The sequence below is a fragment of the Bufo bufo genome, chromosome 3, assembly GCF_905171765.1.
Source record: "Bufo bufo chromosome 3, aBufBuf1.1, whole genome shotgun sequence".
Lineage (NCBI taxonomy): Eukaryota > Metazoa > Chordata > Amphibia > Anura > Bufonidae > Bufo > Bufo bufo.
Window position 1 is genome coordinate 244,769,556 of NC_053391.1, and position 27,317 is coordinate 244,796,872.

A 27,317-nucleotide genomic window follows, 5' to 3' on the forward strand; every position below is an offset into this window, starting at 1 on the left:
CCTCTTTAAAGAGGACCTTTCATCAGTTTTGACATAAGCTAATTATGGTATTACCTTGTAGGGCGGCCCCCACTGATGCCATGGGTGTATTTCTTTTTTAACACCCCCTCCCCCCCCCCCCTGTTCGTCCGCTGTGGCCCTCCAATGATTTGGCGTGCTGTAATAAAATGAGTATTAAGCACCCTACTCCTTGGCTGTGTGCGGTCCGCTCTGATTGGATTGTGCTCTCAGCCAGGGAGAAGGAGACGCCCACAGCAGAAGACTGCGTCTCCTCCCCATCGTGAGTTTAATGCTCATTATAATAATACAGCACGCCAAATCATCGGGGGGCCACAGCGGACGAACGGGGGGGGGGGGACGGAGGGTTGAAAATGTAATACACCCATGGCATCAGTGGGGGCTGCCCTACAAGGTAATACCATAATTAGCTTATGTCAAAACTGATAAAAAAGGTCCTCTTTAAAGAGGTTTACCATTTTCTACGCCTGTTTTAGGCATAGAAAATGGTCTAAATGTAAGACATTTAGAAGTGGTGGAGGACCCACCGAAGTTTTGTAGAGCCCAGTGCCTCTTCATAACTGCGGCGGATCCACCACCAGCGCAGGGCCTTATTAAGTCCAGTGTCTAAAACTCCAGTCTTAATAAATGTTCCCCATAGGCTGTAAATAGTGTAAAAAGTATGTTATTGTTAAAATGGAACTTGAGAAATTAAACAAAATGTTTCTTCTTGTTTCTCACCATTTTTGTTTTTCTAAATAATTGATATCAGTTCAATTTCAAATAATAACCAAACCCTATGTGTCCCACAAAAAAAAGAAGCAAACATTTTTTAATTAATTAAAATGATCCCTTTTTGGTGGCAGATGCCTTCTTCTCTGCATTTTTAATCTGCATTTGGTGGCTGCAATTTTGATTGATTCGTATGCGACGAATCACAAGTTTTAGTTTTGCCAAAATTAGAAATATTTGGGGAAATTTGTAACAAATTTGTCTAATGTAGAATTGATTTACTCATCTCTATCTACTATACATATTTCTTCACGCGAGTGGTTAGTTTACCACTGAGGTCAGGAGTGCTCAGCACTTGTTGTCATCCCCCGTCCCTATTGTATTCCTTGTAGGACAGTAGAAGGGCATTACCCTATGGCTCATGGTCCCTTCTTTGTATGGGCCCCATAGCAATTGTTTGGTCTGCATTTATAATATTTGGCCCTTTTGGATATTACACAGTTTATGCTCTATACTTATGAGTGCTGGAAATCTCTTTTAGCAAGTTCTGAAAATATGGTAAAGCTCCAGAAAAGCCACCCGGTTTCCTGACAAATTATCATAGGCTTTTAGTTTGCATCCATACTACCATTGATATGTTATGTTGACTTAAAAAAAAATACAAAAAACATACAGTGGGGGAAATAATTATTTGACCCCTCACTGATTTTGTAAGTTTGTCCAATGACAAAGAAATGAAAAGTTTCAGAACAGTATCATTTCAATGGTAGGTTTATTGTAACAGTGGCAGATAGCACATCAAAAGGAAAATCGAAAAAATAACTTTAAATAAAAGATAGCAACTGATTTGCATTTCATTGAGTGAAATAAGTATTCGAACCCTCTAACAAAAAAAGACTTAATACTTGGTGGAAAAACCCTTGTTTGCAAGCACAGAGGTCAAACGTTTCTTGTAATTGATGACCAAGTTTGCGCACATTTTAGGAGGAATGTTGGTCCACTCCTCTTTGCAGATCATCTCTAAATCCCTAAGGTTTCGAGGCTGTCTCTGTGCAACTCTGAGCTTGAGCTCCCTCCATAGGTTTTCGATTGGATTAAGGTCCGGAGACTGACTAGGCCACTCCATGACCTTAATGTGCTTCTTCTTGAGCCACTCCTTTGTTGCCTTTGCTGTATGTTTTGGGTCATTGTCGTGCTGGAACACCCATCCACGACCCATTTTCAGTTTCCTGGCAGAGGGAAGGAGGTTGTCGCTCAGGATTTCACGATACATGGCTCCGTCCATTTTCCCGTTTATGCGAATAAGTTGTCCTGTGCCCTTAGCAGAAAAACACCCCCAAAGCAAAATGTTTCCACCCCCATGCTTGACGGTGGGGACGGTGTTTTGGGGGTCATAGGCAGCATTTTTCTTCCTCCAAACACAGCGAGTTGAGTTAATGCCAAAGAGCTCTATTTTGGTCTCATCAGACCACAGCACCTTCTCCCAGTCACTCTCTGAATCATTCAGGTGTTCATTGGCAAACTTCAGACGGGCCTGCACATGTGCCTTCCTGAGCAGGGGGACCTTGCGAGCCCTGCAGGATTTTAATCCATTGCGGTGTAATGTGTTTGCAATGGTTTTCTTGGTGACTGTGGTCCCTGCTAATTTGAGGTCATTAACTAACTCCTCCCGTGTAGTTCTAGGATGCTTTTTCACCTTTCTCAGAACCATTGACACCCCACGAGGTGAGATCTTGCGTGGAGCCCCAGAGCGAGGTCGATTGATGGTCATTTTGTGCTCCTTCCATTTTCGAACAATCGCACCAACAGTTGTCACCTTCTCTCCCAGCTTCTTGCTAATGGTTTTGTAGCCCATTCCAGCCTTGTGCAGGTCTACAATTTTGTCTCTGACATCCTTGGACAGCTCTTTGGTCTTTCCCATGTTGGAGAGTTTGGAGTCTGCTTGATTGATTGATTCTGTGGACAGGTGTCTTTTATACAGGTGACTAGTTAAGACAGGTGTCCTTAATGAGGGTGACTAATTGAGTAGAAGTGTCTAACCACTCTGTGGGAGCCAGAACTCTTAATGGTTGGTAGGGGTTCAAATACTTATTTCACTCAATGAAATGCAAATCAGTTGCTATCTTTTATTTAAAGTTTTTTTTTCGATTTTCCTTTTGATGTGCTATCTGCCACTGTTACAATAAACCTACCATTGAAATGATACTGTTCTGAGACTTTTCATTTCTTTGTCATTGGACAAACTTACAAAATCAGTGAGGGGTCAAATAATTATTTCCCCCACTGTAGGTGGTGTGTGTGTTAAACAGATGTCTCTGTCATGTACTCTGTCGGGGCAGTGTTGCCAACTAGAATTTTTCTTTTTTTCTGGACACCTTATCCCAAACTCACGTACAGCCTACATTTTTTACAGACAAATTGGAAAGCCATAATGCATAATAGATATTATAAGTAATATAGTACATGTTTATAGCTCAATATACTGTAACTAATTACCAGTATTTACTGTGAGCTGTAAAATGATGAAAATTACCACCAAAATAATCTAGTCAAGTACCACCAGCCTTCAAAAAATCATGGACATATCAGGTTTTTTTCATGGCCACACGGTTGGCAACCCTGGTCAGGGGCTTTTCCAGTAATGGATGTCATGACCATGATGTGAACATAGCCTAAATGAAAGAGAAAATTGATTGACACAAATTTTGATGAATAAAATCCCAATTCCCATCTACACAGATATATTTATTGATTACTTAAACTAGCCGTAAATATTAATGATGGTCAAATTTGCCGATTTTGGGGGCCATGTCTGGACAAGTAAGGAGTGTGTGGGAGCCAGTTTCCCTCAATAGCAGATATCAGGGGAGAGAAGAATTGGTAGATCAGCATGCTCAATCATTTTGTTCTTTAAGAGATAAGACACCGCCAGAGGTGTCTGGCAGTGCCTTAAGGGTCCTTTACATTAGCGATTACCTGGCGGTGTAAAAGTGCCACTGATTACCCGATGAACGAGCATTTTGCATCATTCATGCTGTCACAAAAATCGTTGTTTGCCAGCATCAGATCCGCTGCTGGCAAACAACTAGTCTTTATGGGGAAGAGCAACGGCATTAGCGAACGCTCCTTTGCATACTGTGGAAGGGATCGCTGCATGTATGGTAAATGCAGCAGTCTCCTCCACTGACAAGCAGGCGCTTGTCGGGAAGGAATCGTTCACCTGCAAAATTGGCCAGTGTAAAGGGGCCCGTTACTCACTTCTCCTTCAGGACACATAAGGCCAGATTTATCATTAGCTCAAAATAATGGAGTGAAAAAGTCGCAAATTTTTGCGCAATCGCTAAAACTGCGCAAAAATGTGCAATTTTTATTGGCTCTGCGCTATGCTCGCCAGTTTTCTGAAAGTGGGCGTGTTTTCTTATGTAAATGAATCTCTAGACAGATTTACTATTGCAACAATTTAAAAAGTCGCAAAAAATTGTGCAATTTCACTATCGTGAGGACCATGCTTTTCCTATGCAACTTTTTAATATAACATGCGACTTTTTCAAGACGTGCGACTATTGCAAGGCCGCTTACTGAAGGATAAACTGCAACCGTCAAACCACATTTATCACAGTATTAAAGGACCATTAATAAATCTGACTTAGCCAAAAGTGACTTTGGACATATGTAAAAGTGGAGTAAGATGTAAGTGTAATGATAAATCTGGCCCATACACTCTTGGCCAAGCCAATCATATATGCGTGTATGTATCAGGCGGGATCAGGAGACATAGCTTGATGGCCTGATGAGCTTACAGCAAGCAATTTGTATGGCCAGCCTTAGCTGCAACAATGCAAAAAACACAGCAACAGTGATGCTTTTATGATGTTACTAAAGCCGACAAGCCGTTATCATACATGGTAATTTTCATTAAATTACTATATCGTGGTACTTTAGAGGACAGCACATCAATCATACTTTCTATAGTATATTCTGTCCCATAAATAGTAAAAATGTCAATAGTGTCCCATAGCGATATTCATATACGATATATAAAAGTCTAAGTATTATAGTGATGGAGCTCCGCACACTAAGTTAGCTGGTGCCAGCAAGGACTTGGTAGTCGTAATTAGAAAAGAGAAGATTGCGGCACACAGGATCTTCTTTTGCATATTTATACCATTTATTAGTTTGACATCATCATATATAAATCATGATCCAGTTACATCGTGCAATATCATAGCCACTTTTGATAATTGTGCTAACCGGACGTTTTGGTTATCTGGCTCTAGTGGCTGGGGTATGTGGCGCACTGGATCATATACATATAGTATGCACCCCCAACTAGCATAACGACATATCCGATCATTATTAATGTTCTGGACCAAGATACAATATAGAACAGTGACCTCCACAAGTGCGGATGCCATGCGTTTTTCACTGACGGTTGCTAAGATATGTTGTTTGTAAACCTTCCATTTTTTATCACGCGTGTGAAAAACGCATCAAAACGCATTGCACCCACGAGATAAAAACTGAACAACTGAACGCAATCGCAGACAAAACTGACTGAACTTGCTTGCAAAATGGTGCGAGTTTCACTGAACGCACTCTGAACACATCCGTACCTAATCCATATTGTTTGTGTGAAAGAGACAGTGTCGTCCACAGCGCCCTGCCCCTTTAAAGCTGACGTACAGCAGTGAATAAAATGGCTGGGTTGTTATGGAAACCTGGTGTAAAACTGTGTGTATGTGGAGACTAAGGCCCCTTTCACACGGGCGAGAATTCCGTGTGGGTGCAATGCGTGAAGTGAACGCATTGCACCCGCACTGAATCCGGATCCATTCACTTCATTGGGGCTGTGCAGATGAGCGGTGATTTTCACGCATCACTTGTGCTTTGCATGAAAATTGCAGCATGCTCTATATTCTGCGGTTTTCACGCAACGCAGGCCCCATAGAATTGAATGGGGATGCGTGAAAATCGCAAGCATCCGCAAACAAGTGCGGATGCAATGCAATTTTCACGCATGGTTGCTAGGAGATGATGTTAGTAAATTTATTAAAATCAATTTACTGTATTATTTTCCCTTATAACATGGTTAGAGGGGAAATAATAGCATTCTTAATGCAAAATGCTTACTAAAATGTGGCATGAGGGGTTAAAAAAAAAAATTAACTCACCTCATCCACTTGTTCGCGCAGCCGGTATCTTCTTCTTTTTTCTTCTTACAGGACCTGCCAAAGGACCTTTGATAACGTAGATCCTTCAGCAGGACCTGCGCTGACGCCACGGCGCTCACCACGTGGTGAGTGCGATTACGTCATCAAAGGTCCTTTGGCAGGTCCTGAAAGAAGAAGAAAGAAGAAGATGCCGGCTGCGCAAACAAGTGGATGAGGTGAGTTATTTTTGTTTGTTTTTTTAACCCCTCATGCCACATTTCAGTAAGCATTTTGTATTAAGAATGCTATTATTTTCCATTATAACCATGTTATAAGGAAAAATAATAAAATCTACAGAACACTTAACCCAAACCCGAACTTCAGTGAAGAAGTCCGGCTTCAGGTCTGGGTACCACAATCAGTTTTTTCTCACGCGTGTGCAAAACACATTGCACTCGCCTGGAAAAAACTGAGCAATGCAATCACAGTTAAAACTGACTGAAATTGCATACGCACTCGCACGATTTTCCCTGATCGCAGACGCAACGCATCCGGACCTAATCTGGACATGCTCGTCTGCAAGGGGCATAAGGGCCTGGGAGCTTCTATTGGCTGATAAGGGTCATGTGACCGTGTGTGTGGTAGTTGGGATATGAGGAGAAAGACCTACAGGCTTCTATTGGCTAAGGCATTTTTGGGAATATCTCAGGAACGGTACGTCCTAGAGAGCTGAGACCAGCTCTAAAACCTTCCCGGACACCTGATGTACCTGTGTGCCAAATTTTGTGATTGTAAATGGGACGGTGCGGATTCCTTTAGCGGACATACATACACACATACACTCAGCTTTATATATTAGATCATTTTACATTGTGTACTTAACATTGAGTTAAAGGGGTCGTCCAGTTTTCCAATACTGATGACCTATCTTCAGATTGGTGGGAGTCTGATTCCCGGCATTCACAATGATCAGCTGTTTGAGGGAGTCACAACTCTTATGTGAGCGTTGCTTCCTCTTCAATGTTTACCTGAAAGCTGTTGACATTGTAGCAGCAGTGCAGTGTAAGTGCAACTGCTCTCATCTCTTTCTCTTGAATGGGACAAAGCAGTTGTAACTACCCTGCACCGCCACTACAACTGTCAGCCAAAGAGTTATGGAAAGTACAGTATACTGGCATGCTAGTGATGTTCACATCCATGTGTTGTCCGAGTGTAGAAGGAACAGCACACAGACTGAGCACTGACGACTTATGGTCATTGGGCCAATTCACATGCCCGATTTTCTGTCCGTACTGTTAGTCTGCACAGAGAAAATCACAGCATGCATGCACTGCAGTAGTCAGATTGTCACACTAGACTTGCCAATTGAATTACAACACAAGGACACCATCCATGCTTCCCTTAAAATTGTCCATTTTTAGCAAATGGAACTCATGGTCTTTCGTTGACTTGTCCCCCCTTTGTGTCAGGTCATTTGGTAACGGGACACAAGGGGAGCAGCTCAGTAGCGTCAAACTGGATGTTGACAGCAAGGGACTTGTGCTCTACTGCGGCCGCAGGGAGCAGGTAAGTATGTTTCCCTCTGCAGGAACATCTACAAGGTCTGGGTTTCCAGAAGATCCCCAGAAGAACAACCCCTTACGTCCCATACATCTTTCTAGTCCATCCACACTTCTCACGACCATTTCATATACTGTATCAGAATAGAGTGTGGAAATGCATCCAAGCAGAATCATGTTCATAGGCATCTGCAACTAAAAATTACCTATGGATCTTATTTCTCGATGAACACCTGTCATCGATAAATCTAATATTTGCTTGGAAATTATCTCAGTTAATATATTTAGGCCCTGGTTTTGTTTTATAGATAGTAATGGATAAAGCCTATATAGTGGAGCTTACGAGGCATATCTGTACAAGTAAAAGCCAAGTCTCTAATAAAAACATCTTAATGACATTATACTAAAGATATGGAATGTAAAAATGTTTAGCAGTCTCTCTAGAGGATGGGGAACAGATTTATATAAACCAATACCAGAAACCTTAAATCCTTGGTAACAAAGCCAATACCAAACAACCAATATACCAAGAATATCTAATATTCTTATATGGAACGTACAACACAAGAAGAAAGAATTTCACTATTGAGCTGGTGTTTTTCCATGTTTTGTGGTTGAGGACAATTATGTATGGACATGGAAAGAGTCCCTAGTAGCATGTACACACTGGTAGATTTTTAGAGCAGAGGTGTTATGACCGTTTTGGGCCAGGGTCAATGTATTCCATAAATGAGAAAATCTAAGCGATCAATCATTTTTACATTTTAGATCTGTTTAGTCTCTACTTACTAGCTAATAGATTTACGAGAGAGTTACCAGAGAAAATACCAGTTTTATAGTTGTGGCACTGTGCAGATTTCATGGAACAGTTACAAAACAGAGACCATGACGTAGCTGTAAAACACATAAAATATACATAATGGCTATGTTAAATACATTTTCTTTTTCCCCCCAAATGTTCAAATGAGTTTTTTATGCAAATTGTTGAATTAAATGTGTGGTTCAGTACTCTGCCCCCCCGTGAATTCATTTATGGTTAAATAGATATCCTTCAGGCATTTGTTGCATGCTTTTATGTATGTGCAAATTTAGTGTCATGACAACCAGGACTGTGGTTTCTGTAGATTCTGAGGTAAAATTACAGCTACATGAATTTTTTTTCTTTATTTATTTTTCTTGCTTATTAGGCACCAGCATATTCTGCAATGCTACGTAGACATTACTCACAATTGAGACTCTCTGTCAACATGTATTTGTTGGTGTTTCGGAGGAAACCCATATAAACACAGGAAGAGCGTACAAACTCCATACAGATAAGGCCCATGTGTAAAGCACAAATCACGAGTGCTAACCACTGAGCCACCATGATACTCAATTCTCTAACTTCCAGTTTTGACTCATCAAAAGGCCCGTCTCATTCATCATTTTCTACATCTGTTAGGTGTAGAAAATGGTCTAAATGTAAGCCAGTAAGGAAGCTGGCTTAATTTTAGACCGGCACTGGATACGCCGAAGTTATGTAGAGGCCTGCGTCTCTTCATAACTTCGGCAGATCCACCACCAGATGTAGGGGTTATTAAGACCACTGTCTAAAACGCCGGTCTTAATAAATAGACTCCCTAGGTGCATCAGGAAATTTCAGTTTTGTGGGGTCCCTGGGCTGGCTGTGCCAGTGCCCTCTGCCAAAAGCTGGAAGGTTCTCTGTCCCTCTCAATCCAGTGCTGTTAGTTAGTTCTGACCTCTCTTTCCTCTTTTGGAAGATGTGAGATATGAAGAAGAGAGTTGTGGGTGCGCAGCACTGAAGCTGGTCATACTCACTCTTGTCATGCTCTCTCTCTCTCTCTACATACTGCAGTCCATGCTGACGCACTTTTCTTCTCTTCAGGCATTACACATAAGTACACAATGTGCAACAGCAGCCTAGGAGGAAAGTGTGGAGTATGGGAGTGGTAGTGGCTCTGACTGGATCACAGTGGCTATCCTCACACCGATATCCCCCTAAGGCCTCTTGCACATGAACTTGTTTCCTTTCCGTGTCCGTTCCCTTTTTGTTTGCATTTCAATGGGTCCGCAAAAAAAACGGAAGGTACTCTGGGTGCATTCCGTTTCCGTATGTCCGTATTTCCATTCTGCAAAAAAAATAGAACATGTCCTATTATTGTCTGCATTACGGACAAGGATAGTACTGTTCCATTAGGGGCCAGCTGTTCCGTTCCTCAAAATACGGAATGCACACGGACGTCATCTGTATTTTTTGCAGATCCGTTTTTTGCGGGCCCCAAAATACATACGGTCATGTGCAAGAGGCCTAAGACTGTGCAGTGACAGGAAGGCGCACCCTTTTTTCCCATGGGGCACACCCTGATGTTGGGGCTCGTGCCTAATGGTGACAGGGGTTAGGTTGTTAGATGTTTTCACAGGGTGCAAGTCAGGAGTGTAGATGCAGATGCTATGGTGGGCAAATGGTGTAGGAGTCAGTGTCCAGGCAAGTTGGTGCAATTAAATAGTTCTCTCTTTACTAAAGTGCATTATAGGAGTAGTAGTTCTTCCAATAGTATCAAGGCACAATTCCAAGGCATATAACACAGTGCAATCCTTCCTCAATAGCAATGTATGGATGGCAGCAACGATATGGGTTGAGATACTACTTCTCTCTGTCTTTCTGCTGAACCTTTGGCTGACAATGAGGTTCTTGTAAACATCTTGTAATTCCCAGACTAAGGAGAGCTGGCCAAATTGTCTCAAAGTGTGGAAGGTGTGTTGGCATTTTGGCAATAGTCCTTCTCACAGCAGCAAAGCTTTCATTAAGCTGAAGGGTAACTGTATAAATTCCAATGCACTGGGCTCCCCCTAGTGGTGGCTGCAAGCAGCCAGTTTTATAGTGTACTATGTAAAGAGAATCAGAAAGTTTATAAAGATTTATTAATGTATTTATATCAATCCTCTTATGGAAATACATGGAGAAATATGCAATTCAGAAGGAGCACCATAGGGTTTTAATTTTTAATTTTCTCCACTTTAAAATGAAAAATAATTTTATTTGTCAGAAATCTCCCATGGATGTTGTTTTTGTGTATTGTTAAATAACACAAATCTGTAATAAAAACTATTTCACCCCCCAAAAAATCGGGTATTGAAACCATACAAAATTTTGCTATGGGGCCCACCTCCATGACAATACTCATTTAAACCACTGGTGATTGGCATGGTGACAATGGCACCTATCAAGGGATAGGTTATATTAGGCAGCAAGTGAACAGTCAGTTCTTGAAGTTGATGCATTGGGAGCAAGAAAAATGGGCAAATGTAAGGATCTCAGCTACTTTGAAAAGGGCTACATTGTGATGACTCAAAATGGCAGGTCTTGTGCGGTGTTACCATGGCTAGAAATTACTAACAAGGCCGCATCACAGCTCATGCTGCCCTAGGCACAGTTACTTTGGTCCTTGAAGACACATACATTTTTTTGGTTGTTTTTGCATTGCTGTGCTCTGAAAGCCATGACTAATTATAATTTTTCTGTAGAGATTCCTGTATGTGGGCTTGTTTTTTCTATGCAGGACAAGTTGTATTCTTTAATACCATATTTTTTTTTGGGGGGGTGGGGTGTTTAGAAATAGAAAAAAAATGCAATTTACCATGACAAGCTGTAGTTTTCATTGGTATAATTTTAGGGTACATCTGATTTTCTGACCACTTTTTATTCTATTTTGGGGAGGCAGGTTAAAAAAAACAGCAATTCTGACTTTGTTTTTCATTTTAGAGTGTTTGCCTGTGTGATAAAAACCATATTAGTATTGTAATGGTTGCGGTTATACCAATTATATACTTTTCAAATATTTTTTTATGTGATACATATGCGATAGAGAGTTAGATATGAGATGAACTCTTCTCCCTCCTGTCCTGGTTCAATGCTTATTTACTAGCATGTCTGGCAGTAGGCAGGGCAATAACGGATTGAAAAAAATATATATTCATTTTTACCTGTCTGCTGATAGCTACCCCCTGCAAGGCTGCACCCTAGGCAATTGACCTCCATAACCCAGTGGCAAATATGGCACTGCCTACCATATGTGGACTAAGGAAAGACAACCAGTGAACCAGCAATGCATTTAGGGTGTCAGAGTCTCATTGATGGTCATGGGAAGCAAAGGCTAGCCAATCTGGTCCAATCCCACAGATTGCTAAAAAAAAGTTAATGCTGTCAATGACATAAAAGAGACAGGAGAATATGCGCGGATTCAGGTTCTCTCTTCTAGTCGGTCACATGTTCATCAGGGCGTGTGTAAGATAGTGACGCTGTGTGATCACATGATTTTGTTCTTGGTCAGGTGACCGTCGTCACCTGATCTGTGTCTGGCTGTCATCCAGGAGAAAACAAGAATGGTATGTATGGTGTGTTTTCTATATTCTGACTCTAAGGGGGGTACTTCTATCGTGTGGTGGATAGTAAGGGGGATATAGGGGATGGATCATGATTTTTTGAAAGGTTTATGTATCCTTTGTTCCGGTGTCACAAGCATCGGGTTAAAAAAGGAGGGGGCAGCTTGGATAAGAGGATCACATCGGTGCAATATGTCGTATTTCAAGTGCCGCGCTCTAGTGTAGTAGGTGCTACCCGGTGTTTATAAAATCAATAAAAAAAAACAAAATATCAAATCTACTAAAAGACACACGAATAGTCGATAAATAAATAAATGAATAGTTAAAAAAATCATGGGAAGCTAAATGGTGTCTATCTATGTATATATATATATATATATAAGTATCTAAAAGTGCATCCATAGAGGCATCGTCCACCTGATGTAGATGCCTGGCCACTGTCGCGCCTACGGGACATTTCTATTATTTTAAAGATTATGGGAATATCCTCTTTTGGTATGGTGTATATGCCTCTATACTCATGTCTGTTTTTGTTTTATTTATTTCTTTATGTTATGTTATTTTTTATTTCGTTTTTTTGTATTTTAGTTGTATTTTAGTACTCTTCTGGTCCTAGTGTCAGTCTCAGGGGAAGGAGGGCGGGGGGAGAGGGAAGAGGGGGGGGGAAGAAGACCGGTCTTATATGGGTCCTGTGTTCAATCTAACCCACAATCAGCCTCTCCGGTGTCATAGGTTATAGTATGGTCTCACTCATCTCATTAAGTACGTGCGGGGTCAGGGTATCCAATTGATAGATCCAGTATACCTCTCTTCTCTGGAGGCTACTGAATCTATTATATGGATTGTCTGGTATGTAGTCGATAGGCATAATTTTTAGTGTATGTTTTTTTTTTTTCTGGTGTGGTGGCACAGTGTCGTGAAATGCTATGTTTTGGGCATAGTTTCTGTATATTGTATCTGTGTTGGTTAACTCTACAGTGCAACTCTTGTGTCGAGCGGCCTACGTACTGGAGCCCGCATTCGCACTCTATTAGATATATTACATAGCTGCTTTTGCAGTTTAGGTGGTGTTTTATAGTAAAAGTGGCACCGTTTTTTGTTGAACTAAAAATCTTACTGTTATGCACGATCATATTGCAACAGAGGCAACTTTTTGTCCCACATTTAAAGCTGCCTGCTGGCACTTTTGTAGTTTCTTTCTGGGTTTTTGTGTTCTTATTCAGCTTGCTGGGAGCTAAGGTGTTTCTTATTGTTGGTGCTCTTCTATAGATAATCGCGGGTTTCCCTGGAAGATACATGTCTTAGAATGTGCCAATGTTTGGCCAGAATAGCGCGTATAGCTTTATTTGAAGTATTATATTGTGTAATTAAATTTAGATGTTTTGGGTATTTTTCTGTTACTGTCTTTTCTTCTTTGGTTCTACTTGTTAAGCATTCTATTTGTGTCATTTTTTTGTTCTTTTGATATGCATTTCTTATTAGTCCCTTTGGATAGCCTTTGTCAGTGAACCTTTTTTGTATAATTTTTGTTTGTTCCACAAAGTCTATGTCCTCTGTACAGTTCTGTCTTATACGCTTATATTGACTGTAAGGGATATTTTAAAGCCATTTTTTATGATGAAAGCTTTTATAGTGTATGTAACTATTAGTGTCTACCTATTTAAAATATGTTTTAGTTACAAGGGTATTATTTTTGGTGGTGATGGAGATATCTAGAAAGTCTATTTGGGTCACACACATTGCGCTCAAACTGAGTGCATAAAACAATGGAAAAAGTATGTTTGAATGTAATAATTTTATTGTCCTGATGAAGGGGGCTGTTTGCCCCTGAAACGCGTAGACCTTTTTGAATAAAAGATTACCTTTTATTGGTAACATTGGAGTATTGAGCTTCTTCTGCATCAGCGTCACCAAGAATGGTCTGAATTTTCTGTTTTTCACTGCATGTGGCTAAGAAGATAGCAAGACGGAGGGGCGGTCCTTCACACTGCATGCCTGCATTAGGCTTCAGAGTGAGGAGGCGGATCCAATCTGATTGGCTGGCAGAGAGCTGCTGGCCACAGCAAATGTGTATGTGAAGTGAGGGAAAGCAGTTTTGGCCTCAGAGAACTGTCAGAGGAGCCATCTTGAGAAGGTCCTGTGAGGCAGTGACAGGCAGGGCCGGCGCAACCATATAGGCGAACTAGGTGTTCGCCTAGGGCGCCGGCCTGCTGGAGGCGCCCTGGTGGGCTCCCCCTGACTGGGGCTGCAGCCCTGGGCGACAGGGTGAGCGGCTCTTGAGCCGCCCCCAGCGCCGTTACAGGGGGGCCAGGAGGTGGAGGTCCTTCTTAAATATGGCAGAGCAGGCATCTGCTTACCCTGATGGCAGGTGCCTGATCTGCCAGTAAATTACCGGAGGAGAGGAGGCGGGCGGCAAGGGAGGCTGTTCTAGCAGCTCCCCACTCCTCCCTCGCGCGCCCTCTGTGATGCCAGAATATGACGTCATTCCGGCCCCGGCAAACTAAACGGCGCGCTGGAGGACTGAGGAGCTGCACCACACTGGACCCCAGGGAGGTGAGAGTTTAAGAGTTTGACTGAGTGAGTGTCTGCCTGTGTATTTATGTGAGTGAGTGACTGTATGTATGTCTGTCTTTCTGTCAGTAAATGTATGTGTGTCTGTCATTGAGTGGCTGTGTGTATGTCAGTGAGTGAGTGTATGTTTGTCAGTGAGTATATGTGTGTGTGTGTTTGTCTGCCAGTGAGTGAGTGTCTGTCAGTGAGTTTCCGTGTGTGTGTGTTTCAGTGGGTAGGTGTATGTCTGTCAGTGAGTGAGTGTGTGTCTGTCTGTCAGTGAGTGTATGTCTATCTGTCAGTGAGTGCATGTGTGTCTGTCAGTGAGTGTATCTCTGTCTGTCAGTGAGTTTCTGTATACATCATTCAGTGAGTGTCTGAGTGCGTGTCTGTCTGTCAGTGTGTGTGTGTCTGTCAGTGAGTGAGTGACATGAGGGGGCGTCAAAATGGATCTTTGCCTAGAGCGGCAAAAATCATTGCACCGGCCCTGGTGACAGGCCTCATGGCTATTAGGGGAGGTGTATGGCAAATTTTTCCATCTCTTCCTCGTCAATCAGCAGGTCTGAGGCAGCACCAGGTGCCACAATCATTACTGGGGAGTAAAAGCCCATCCCAGACTGTCAGTTGGAGATGTGCAGCACGCCAGACCTGCAGGGTATTGCGAAGTGAGGTCACGGTTATGGGCGATCGAGGGTTACTCACTGTATTGGAGGAGAACCCTGGGCAGGCATGCGGCAGTGAAGGAGAGGTAGACACAAGTTCCTCTGGGGCACACTCTGTATGTAGGGACCAGGCCTGATGGTGGATGAGGTGCCCTGGATGTTACAGGTATTTTGAGTGCCTGGGGCAAGGTCCCTTTTGGATTCGTGACGCTAGTGCCTGTAACGGTGGCACACCGATTTATAGTTGGAATAAGTGAGGTACACAGGTGGTATAGTGAACCAAACGTTGCTTTACTTAAACAGTCCAACTTTGTACATCAAGATAGTAATACGGTCCTTTAGATCACAAGCTTCACAAGCAGGCTTATTTCACAAGATGGCAGGTATTGATCATGCAAGATACTCAGAGGGTAAATCCACAACACACTCAGAATCAGGTTGTACCTTTCCTCGGAAATAGTGTACACTGTTCTTTTAGAACTGCTGTCTGGTTTCTATCCCAAGGCCCGGATGCCTAAATGCTGGCTTAAATCCTTGGTAAATATATATCTTCCTCTCGTATTAATCCTTGCTTTGCTTTATAGTTCCTCTGCCTATTAGTGTACTTATCTTGGCTGGAAATATCCTTACTTGGCTTGAGAATGACTGTAGGTTTCTCCCAGGAGGTTCTGTCCTTCTACTGGGGTGATTTCTGAGCTAACTAAGGCTCTCTTGATCTTCAGGCAGGCTAGGGTTCCTCACTAGCCTCCTGGTCATAGCTAGCAGCCAGGGCTATCAAGCTGCATGTCAGGAGGAGGCCCTCAGCATATCTCTGGCTGGTGCCTGCTTACTTCTGTCTCCACAGGCTCCTGACTCTGAACTCCCTCTCCCTGTCTGGGCCTGGACATTTATACTAGGGGCTCCCTATCTCCCCCTAGTGTCTAGGATGTCTAACTACACCCTAACTAGGCCTGCTAAGCATTTACACAGGGGAACATTGCATATAAAAACACATTAGAAAATACATTAAATGCATAGTTAAACATAACATTTCTGTCCCTTGTGAGTAGGAGTAACACGCAACCCAATTGACCCTTGTGTAGTGCCCACCTTTACCTAGTGGGACACTACAGATGTGGTTACAACCAGAGGCCAGGTGAGGCTCTGGATGTGTGATTTGAGCCAGGCTTGGGTGAGAAACCATGAGGATGGGAAATACCCTGGACTGACCATGTTACAGGGGCTGGTATACGCTTGGCTGAGAAAGCCGGATCTGACACTGTATCTGAACAGCACTGTATAGGTGAGTCAGGGATTGTATCGTATATGTTTAGTTAGAGCCCAGCCGGGTGTTTGTTTATTCTTTTGTTGTTCTGGTATTGCTGGTGTCCCAAAATAAATGCACTGTTTGGACTATAACACGGTTTTTAGCGAGATATCTGTGACTGAAACCCCTAGAGATAGTGCTAATCCCTCACATTTGGTGGAGGATGCGGGCAAGCATCCATGCTGAAAAGTTAGAGCAGAGAACAAGGCAAAGTGGTTGCTAGGGGCAACAACATCTTAGAAGCCTGTTTGTTCACTGGACCAGGTACTGCTAGAAAACTGACCTGTGGAAATGGCTGCAAAATGGTGAAGCCCGTGGGAAAAGTACTGCAAGTTGGTGATCGGGGAATCCCACTGGGGGTTATACTAGATTCCAGCCAGCAAAATTAAGGTGTCACTAACCTTTGTGATGGACTATGGCTATGTGCAGTGGGAGCTGTTAAAAAGCGAAACCCTGAGGCCAGAGTTTGTACTGGGTAAGGATTTTCCCTTATTTTGGCAGATATGGTACGGCAGGAGTACTTCAAGTTCTGCAGTGGGAGTCCCGGAGGAAAACCGAATGTATGTTGTTGCCGAGGGCAACCGTCAGGAAGACAAGGCGGTGCAGAGTGGTGCGATTCTCAGGAGATCCTATATTCCCTGCGACTGTGTACAGAGTCCTAAAGTCTGCGGCTGCTATGACCGTCCGGGAAAGATCTGGACTCCAGGACAGGTTGTTTCCGGTGGCAACGGTTGCAGTAAGAAGTTTGCCGGTGGTCGTGGTACCAGGAACGCGAGAAGGCTGGAGATCTCGGTAGAGATGACCTTGTGATATCTTCGTCTCCCGTCTCCCGAGACTGCCGAATCCGCAACATCAGGCGGTAAGAACATTCCTGTGTTTATTGGTCTGGCAGACCCTGTGACAGTGAGCCAGCAACAGTTGCTACCTGCTGGGCCGGTAGGGGTCAGTCACAGAGGCAAGGAACTGTTGCAAGCGATGTGACTATGTGGAAAACGCAGTGTCTGAACAGGCGGTAAGCCTGTTGCGGTGGCTCCCTCGCAGGAATCTGCAGGGGAGAAGGTTACTGTGTTGCCCAAAATGCCCGTGACCAAGGCTAGGCTTGGGGTGGCGAAAGTTAGAGACCCTATGTTACCCCGGGTAAGAGGTAGCACTATAGTGAAACATGAAACTGGTAAAGCAATACATATGCTGGACAGACATGCGATGAAAATGGACTCTCAGGTAGTTCTTACTGGACGTGAGGCTATGGTGACAACTGGGACTGAACTGACAATTATAAACAATGGTGCTGATAAAGTTAATAATGAAAATGTGATAGCTTGTGAAAAATGTGATGATAATGACATGCCTTTTCTGTCGCAGGATGTGGTCAGGGGAATAGCACCCCCTAGAAGAAAAATTATAAAAAAGACAAAGGTGTTGATGAATATTGAGAAAGTACAGCTGGGGGAACGGACAGGAAAGTGTGACAATACTAGAGGGGGAACCACACATACCAGAGGTGGATATGCGTTCTCCATAGGGTTCTATGGTTGCTGGGGAGGTGTCCCAGGTAGGAATTAGCTCATCGTAGCCCCTAGAGGTCAAGATTATGTAAGGGATCATCTCTTTTCAGGGGGTCACACTCACAGATATCTCACCAGACAACGGATTTTCATGTCCAAACTGTGCATTTATTTTGATGGTCTTCTTACAAAGGATAGTCCAGTTATACATCACTGGGTGGGGTGAGGTTCCCGCACCGCCAACACTTAAAACACAAATAAACTCCTGCCCGTCTAGGCACTACCTAAACAAAATACGTCCCTACCTCACTCATAGAGCACAGTTCACACATGGACATTATATGCGGCTTTCCTCAGCCAACATCAATACTGCAGCCTCCAGGCTGTGGCAACTCCAGTACCTTTTGGGGGAGTGTGGCCCAGTAGTCCTCCAGACGCTGGGCGTGCAACCCTCGTTCTCTAGGTGTTGCTAGGTCCTCAAAACCTCAGGCTATTCAAAGCCTTGTGGCTCCTCAGTCCTCCTGACTGAGACCACACACAGAGCCTCTGCTTCACAAAACAGTCTCGCTCTCCCTTCGCAGACTGACCTACTCTGATGCACTTTATGCAAGCCTGATTACAGCAGGCCTCATCTGCGATCACCTCAGGTAGAAAGGAAAACCCGTACTGGAAGGGTGTGGACTGGGAACTCCCTCTACCAAGCCTAGCCACCAGTCCAAGTAAAATCCAGCTCAGAAAATATATACAGAAATGTCTCAGCAAACTATGCTTTGCTGAGACTACTGCCACTCTCTGGATTTTATCTTTCTCACCCATCTGAGGTACCTGAAGTGGGACAACACACCTTCCAGCACTGTTCACATTACCACAATTAATAATGGCATGAGCCATTGAGGTGGTTACTGGTAGCGACCAGACGATAGTCATACCTGATGTGACGAGAGTTGAGCGGAGAGATGTCCACCTAGTGTCTGAGACCCATACCCAGGCAGTGGTAGATGACCTGACTTGGTACAGCTGCAAACAGGAAGATGATCTTTCTCTCTCCACAAGGTCCCTAGAGCCGCTAGAGAAGGGACTAGCTGTCTACCCAGAACAACGGAAGAAGGCTGCAGGAGGGTCAAAGGAGGAGACTCAGACAGAAATTAGTGAGCTGTAGGGTCTACGGCCTGATATCCTGGTGAAGAGGAAAGGCTCCAAAGAAGCACAGAAAACTGCGGTAGACACAGATAAAGTGTTTAAATGGACACTGGGTGGAACCCCCACCGGGTGTCCGAAGGAGAATGGTGATACTCCTATATCTTCTGCAGCAGAGCACAGCGAGGAGCCGCTGGAACAGGAGGCCCAAGTACCAGGCGCTTCTAACACACTTGCGTGAAAAACTAAAAATAATTTTGTCCGGCCCCGGGCGGAAAAGAAAAACATCTTGGCCTGATATGCCGAAGAACATGAGTGAAGGCTGATGCTTGGGAGAAAGAGACCAAGGCCCTCTCCTTGGCTAGAGCTCTTAAAGAAGCGCTTGAGGAGCGAGATGAATTTGAGAGGCTGAACAAGCAACTCAGAGCAGAGATGGTGGATTCCATAAGCTCAAAGGATGACGTTGGGAAGAACGTTTATGAGTTCGAGAAGTCTAAGAGTGCTCTCGAGCAGCAGGTGGAAGAAATGAGGACTAAGCTTGAAGAGTTAGAGGCAAGAGCTTCTCAAGGTGACAGGTTGGCTCAGTCAAAGGAAAATGAGCACCCTTAAGAGGCGAATCCTCTGAAAGATGCCAAGAAGTCAGAGCCTGTTAAGAATGAGTCTGGAGATGGTTGCACTGCGGTGCTGGCCGAGGTAGAGAAGATGGAAGATGCTTCTACTGAACCAGTTGATGGGGCTGATGTGGATGCGGAAGCCCAAAAACCCGTGGTAGAGTATAGCCCAGGCTTGAAAGACATCCACTCCGCATACAAGCCCTTCCAAATAGCCAGCATCCTGCTGGGAAAGAAGTATGAGGAGGTGAACAATCAGTTTTCGGATCCTGTCAATTACGAGGAGCTGGCTCTCCTCCTGACTCCTCCTCAAAAGGAGAACAGTGTCCTGCGTAAGCCTCCGAAGAAAATGCCAGAAGATGAGGAGTCTGATGAAGACCCCAGTGTCCCCGGTGACTCCTGCCTCTGTGAGAAAGAGGAGAAGGACTTAAGAGGGCAAGTATATGATGCCGGGTCCAAGAAGACAAAAGCTGAAGAAGTTAAGGCCGATGTGGTGGAAGACGGGAGGTCCTCAGGTGCTGCAAAGACAGAAGGAGCTGCTACCGAAGTGGAAAGAGCCACTAAAAAAGCAGAGGTCTCTGAAACGGTCGCCAAAGCAGGGGAAACCACAGCTGAAAAGAAGGAAGAAGTGAATCGGAACCACGTAAAAGAAGTGAGAGGGGACAAGCATGCTCTGCGGAAGCAGCCCCGCAAAGCAAATGAGAAAGGGTCGGGACCTGACCAGGACTAGGAACAGTTCAGTCAAGAGCTGCAGCAGTCCAAGAAAGCACATGAGTAGCCTGTGCAGAAGCCAGAGATTCTAAAAAGAGAGCATGCCGAACGTATAAAAATATCTTCTGTGAAAAGGTCCAGAGGCCGAATACAAAAAGTGGAGAGAAAAAGAGAAGAGAGAGGCCACGGATGCTAAAACGCATCATCCCCGCTCGCGAAAGAGACTACCAGGTCATGAGATGGGCAAGAAAATCCCGTAGTATGCTCCGTAATAAATTTATGTTTGTGACATGTCTGGCAGAATAAAGGGAGACTGTAAGCCAGGTGGATGCCCTCTCACGAGCATCTGAGTTTGATGCTATTGTTCACCCCTACGGGCTGGAACAAAGGGAGGGTGTGTGAGGCAGTGACAGGCCTTATGGCTATTAGGGGAGGTGTATGGCAGGTTTGTCCACCTCCTACCCGTCAATCAGCAGGTCTGAGGCAGCACCAGGTGTCACAATCATTACTGGGGAGTAAAAGCCAATCCCAGACTGTCAGTTGGGGTGTGGTTACAACCAGAGGCCAGGTGAGGCTCTTGATGTGTGGTTTCAGCCGGGCTTGGGTGAGAAACCATGAGGCTGAGAAATATCCTGGACTGACAGTGTTACAGCCTGGGGGCTGGTATACGCTTGGCTGAGGAAGCCGGATCTGACACTGTATCTGAACAGCACTGTATAGGTGAGTCAGGGATTTTATCGTATGTTTAGTTAGAGCCCAGCGAGGCAGATGTTTATTGGTTTATTGTTCTTGTATTGCTGGTGTGCCAAAATAAATGCACTGTTTGGACTACAACACGGTTTTCATCGAGATATCTGTGACCGAAACCCCAGAAATAGAGCTAATCCCTCACAGTCCTCATATTGTAAATGTTTAAACAGCCGTAACTAAGGGAAAAACTCAAGGAAAACAGTGGTATGTGAAGAAACTAAAGATTGCTTTATGCATAATGCTGCTGCAGCAGTAACATATGCTAAAATAGATTTTTTTGATGAAAACATGACCGTTACACTTTAAAGTGTCTACAATCAGATGATTTTGTGCTAATATTTAAAGGGGTATTGCACCACAAGAAAAAAAAGCTGTCCTGGGGGCAGCACATGCCTTCGGGCTTGTTCACACGATCGTTGCCCCTCCGTCCCCTTGCTGTGGAAAGCAAATTGCGGTTCGCAATGCACGGGCACCGGCCGTGGGGCTGCCGCATGCAGATTATGACCCCATTCACTTGAATGGGGTCCGCGATCCGGCCGTTCTGCAAAAAGATAGAGCAAGTTCTATCTTTTTGCGGTGCGGAGGCACGGAATGGAACCCACGAAAGCACTCCATAGTGCTTCCGTAGGGTTTCGTTCCATGGTTCCGTTCCGTTCCGCATCTCCGGATTTGCAGACCCATTCAAGTGAATGGGTCCGCATCCGTGATGCGGAATGCACACGGCCAGTGCCCCATGTATTGCGGACCCGCCAAATGCGGGCCGCAATACGGCAATGGAGGGGAAACGGTCATGTTAACAAGCCCTTAAAGGGATTCTGTCAGCCCGATTTTCAATACAGAGATATTGGTATCATCATATCAGTCTCCATAATGTCATTAAAAAATATACTAGTTTTACTCCCACCTGTAGTTTCATTTGTGATAAAAATAGGTTTTATGTATATGGTAATTACCTTCCTAACGTGCCCAAGGGGCTGTCCCTCCGTCCGTTTGTGCCCAGCCGTGCCCCTGATCTCTGAGCCCAGCTCTCCCCGCCGTTATTCACTCCTCTCCGGTCTTTTTTTTTTCTCAGTGCGCCATGCGGGCCCGAATGAGGAGTGAATAAATTAACAGCAGGACGGCGCTGATATCAGAGGCGCGGCTGGGCACAAACTGTCAGAGTGACAGCCCCTTGGACACGTTAGGAAGGTAATTACCATATACATGAAACCAATTTTTATCACAAATGAAACTACAGATGGGGGTAAAACTAGTATATTTTTAACGACATAATGGAGACTGATATGATGATACCAATATCTCTGTTTGGAAAATCGGACTGACAGAATCCCTTTAAAAAAAAAACTCACCTCACCGATTCCCCTCCAGTGCCATCAGTGCTGCTCAGCCATTCACTCGGTACAGTCATGACCTTTCTCAGACAGTTATTAGATCATTCATACAATGAGGTGTAAGTGCCTCTTTATGACCATCCAAAAAACTGGGGGGGTATGCTAATAGGTTTACTAAGGTGGCTGACCTTGAGGCATTGTTAGCCCCTTAGCTGGCATAGGAACCCATCAGCACCCTGTGATCATGTTACAAGGAAGAGCCCAGAACCCCTGTCACAAAAATGTATTACATCTTTGTCAGTTCTTTGTTTTATGCTTTTTTTTTAAATGATGGCCATGATCTATCATGCCTTCACTCCAGAATTCTTGCTTAGTTCACAGAATTATAGTTACCTGTTTACATAGAAGTGAATGGGGCTGCGTGAAAATCGCAAGCATCCGCAAGCAAGTGCGGATGCGGTGTGATTTTCACGCATGGTTGCTAGGAGATTATCAGGATGATGGGGACCCGATCATTATATTATTTTCCCTTATAACATGGTTATAAGGGAAAATAATAGCATTCTTAATACAGAATGCTTAGTAAAATAGAGCTGGAGGGGTTAAAAAAAATAAAAAATTATTTAACTCACCTTAATTCACTTGTTCGCGCAGCCCGGCTTCTCTTCTTTCTTCCTCTTTGCTGTGCAGGAGGAAAAGGACCTGTGGTGACGTCACTGCGCTCATCACATGGTCCGTCACATGATCCATCACCACGGTGATGGATCATGTGATAGACCATGTGATGAGCGCAGTGACATCACCACAGGTCCTTTACCCAGGTCCTGAAGAAAGAAGAGAAGCCGAGCTGCGCGAACAAGTGGATTAAGGTGAGTTACCGTAAATTTTATTTTATTTTTTTAACCCCTCCAGCCCTATTTTACTAAGCATTCTGTATTAGGAATGCTATTATTTTCCCTTATAACCATGTTATAAGGGAAAATAATTACATCTACACAACCTTGAACTCAAAACTGAACTTCAGTGAAGAAGTTTGGGTCTGGGTACCACATTCAGTTTTTTATCACGTGCGTGCAAAACGCATTGCACCCGCGCGATAAAAACTGAACAACGGAACGCAATCGCAGTCAAAACTGACTGAAATTGCGTACCTACTCGCGCGGGTTTGCCGCAATGCACCTGGGACGCATCCTGAGCCAAAACGTGACAACCGTGTGAAAGAGGCCTTAGGCTTAAGCCCTTGCATACCGGAGGTTTTTCGTTTTTGTGTTTTCATTTTTCTTCCTCGTCTTCTCGGAGTCATGATTTTTTTTATTTTCCCATTCACATAGCTGTATGAGGGCTTGTTTTTTGCAGGACGAGTTGTACTTTCTAATGCCACCATTTAATATGGCATACAATGTTGTGACAAGCTGGGAAAAAAAATCCAAATGGGGTGGAATTGTGAAAAAACACAATTCTGCCAGTTCTATATTTTTTTGTGTTTTAATAGTACAAAAATAATAAAACTTTGTTTATTTTTTTTTTATTGATGTATTCTGACCCCATACATTTTTTTGTTATGTCTGCTGATCTGTGTGGGTGCTTATTTTGGAGTGGGTGTGACTTTTTGATCAGATTTTGTTCAATTCTTGTGGGTAAGACAAGCGATGAAAAAATGACGAATCAGCCAATTTGATGTGTGTTTTTCCTTACGCCATTCGTCATATGGGATAAAAATTTTCATGTTTTAATAGAATGGGTGTTTTCGGACATGGCGCGTGACCACAGCATCTAAAGGTTTAAATGCCTGTGATCAGCGTTATTGCCAGTCTCAGACATGAGCCACAGGTCTCTGCTGTTTCAAACAGCAGAGACCTGCCAGCTATGGTGCCCGTTACATGTGCAAGTGGGCGCCATGTCTGAAGAACGAAAGGGTTAAGAGTGAGGAAAAAAATAAAAAAACATGACATTTGCTAAATGTGGCATAAAGTACACCAACACAGACTCAAGAAAAACTGACTTCATCCCATGACTTTTCCCTGAGCCTAAAACAATAGCGTACTGAAATGTTTTATTCCACTTTGCCAAATAACTAATCTTTTCATTTAGGAAGAGACATCCATTGTTACCTTCAACTATTATCATTTCTTAATTGTATAATCTGTTTAATGTCAAGCTTGTTGTAAGTCTCAGGGGCTCGTATGAACAAAATGAGTCATATAACTCCTCAACTCCTCTAAGTTCTAAGAAGAAAAGAATATTGAATTTAATAATGGGATTAGTGTTAAACTAATTGACTTCAATGTGAATTTCAGGGAAAATTTTATTCTCTTGTGCTTCATGGTAATGAATCAATTTTCCCTGAAATGGGGGTAAAAGCAAAAAAAAATACTTTCTCACCTCATCCATTTGTGCGCAAAGAGGCTGTTGCGGCCATCTCGATTGAAGATATCGTGTAAGATCTCGCACGGGGTGACGTATGACGTCACCGCTGTGGCCAGGTGCACGATTTCATGACGTCACCGCGTCCAGCCAGCCTAAAGACTTGATGATGTCATCATGTCACCATGCAAGAATTTGCACTGTGTCTTCAATCAAGATGGTCGTGATGGCCTCTACGCGAGCAAATGGATAAGTGAGTTGTTGTTTATTTTTACCATGATTAGTAATAGGCAAATTCATTTGCCGTTTTTGCGGGAGGGGAGGCTGATTGACGGCCCTATTTATACTCACCTGCGTCCTCAGGCTGACGTCGGCTCAGCGATTTTCTGTTTCCGGGTCGGCGGCAGGGTGAGTTCGGCGGTATCTTGCAGCGTTTTCTTCAACGGAGGGTGCAGCGAAGGAAGTATTAGTCATATCGGGGGAATCACTGCTGTTGAGGTAGGATCAGGGCTTGACGGAGGGAGGAGGGGGGTTCATGTGACGATCCGGGGCAAACGACGTTTGGTCGGGGGATTGGTTGATCAGCAGGGTTTGGGCGTTATTAGCAGGGCATGTTGTGCGCGAAAAAATAAAAAAAATAAAGGGGGGCCTTGCTCACAGTGGTCACGCTCCGGGCACGTACCTGTCTGTTGGGGGGGTTGGTTCAGTAGTTGGCCCCGCGTTCCGCTAACAACCAGCGGTCAGCGCGGGGCATACGCACTGGGTTGGTCTGCTGTGATGGATTTCATGTGTCCGCGCAGCAAGGGACTGCGCAGCACATGCACACTGGGGGGTGGTGTGCAGGGCATGCGCACTGGGTCTTTCATCTGTGCTGGATTACAAGTGTCCACACAGCAGTGCCTTCAAGCAGCGCATGCGTACAGGGGGTGGTGTTTTAAAAAAAAAAAAAATGGGGGGGGGGAAATTTTATCAAATCAAAAAATAGAATTAGATAGATCTTGGGGAACATGCAGTGGATAATGCCATGTATTTATTTACATGGTCCAATAAATAGAGCATGGGTCCAACCCCCAGGAGGAGACGATACGGCATGTTTTATAGGTTATCTATAGAAATCAAGGATCATAAATATAAAAATTCTGTCATTTAACAAGCAATGTCCCACGTCTCACCACACATTCCTGATGGATTGTCTCAACTCATACAGGACAAGTTGGCGGTTGTTCTGACTGCTGATCCAAAGGCAGGGGGACGGTTCTCAGTTACAGTTCGGCTCCTGACGAATTGGGAGTAGAAGTTAGTCGGTCTGCCAGGACAAGGCAGCGGCACTTAGAATTACGTCAAATCGGGTGTGTATTGCTGCACCTACTTAACTGGGCGCGTGTTAAAAAAATATAGATAATTTTTTAATTAAAAAAAAGTAAATACCTTCTTTGTCCATAGTACGGTTAGTTCCGTGGGTGCTGTGGTCGGGCAGTTTGGTGTCGTGTCACGGATACGGCTGGTCAGAGGGTAGGTATGGTCTTGATGGGTCAAGTCAATGTTGGTGGGCACTAGGTTGCATCTAGATTCCCCAGGGTTGCTCAAACCTGTCACGGCTATAGGCACGGTATTACGAAGTCTGTCACGACTACAGGCATGAGGTTTAAGTCCCGTCACGACTACAGGCACGTTATTACAAAGTCTGTTACGACTACAGACACAATGTTTAAGTCCTGTCACGTCTACAGGCACGTTATTACAAAGTCTGTAACGACTACAGACACGATGTTTAAGTCCTGTCACAACTACAGGCACCAGATTACGCAGTCGGTCACGACTACAGGCAAGGTTATAGGCACGATATTACGAGGTTAATCATGACTAACAGGCACCAGGTCACGTCTACCACTAGTATTCGGTGGTGGATATAGGCATGATATTGAACAGTCACATCACAACTACAGGCACGGTTCGGGAGCTTGTCACGTCATAGGCACCAGGTGGCTTGGGTCTGTTAGAGGTGTCAATACTAAGGGGCGGCATTCGGTTGGGTACTTTGTCATTTGTCTTGTTTTAGTAGCAATATGTCACATGACTCGGACTTCGAGGGCGCGTCTTTATTTCAAGGAAGTATGGCTCTACAGTCTGTACAGGGCACTGTTCCTTCAATAAGGTCTTGGACTATTCCCAAGCTGATGGCGGAATTGTTGAAGAGAGAAATTCCTTTCCCAGCAACAGCTAGGAAAGCAGAACTTTAAGGCCTACTCTCTTCGAGGTCGGCAGGTCCTAGTCAGGACGTAGTGTCCATGAACACTATACAGACTTCCCTGACCTAGCTGCATGCAGTCATCAATTCTATGGCCACGTCCATTTCAGACGTCCAGGCTAGGCTGGAGACGGTGGAAAATAGGGGTGTGGCATCTAGTTTAGTGGTGCATAGACCTTCAGTGGCCTCAACATCTCAATCCAGTTTTGCTGGTGGTTTAGTTAATCTTCCCAGTATAGCACCATCACATTTCATCCCAGCCAACATTTGCCAGGACATCCTCGAGGGTAACGATGTTAATTTAGCGTCATTACTTATAGC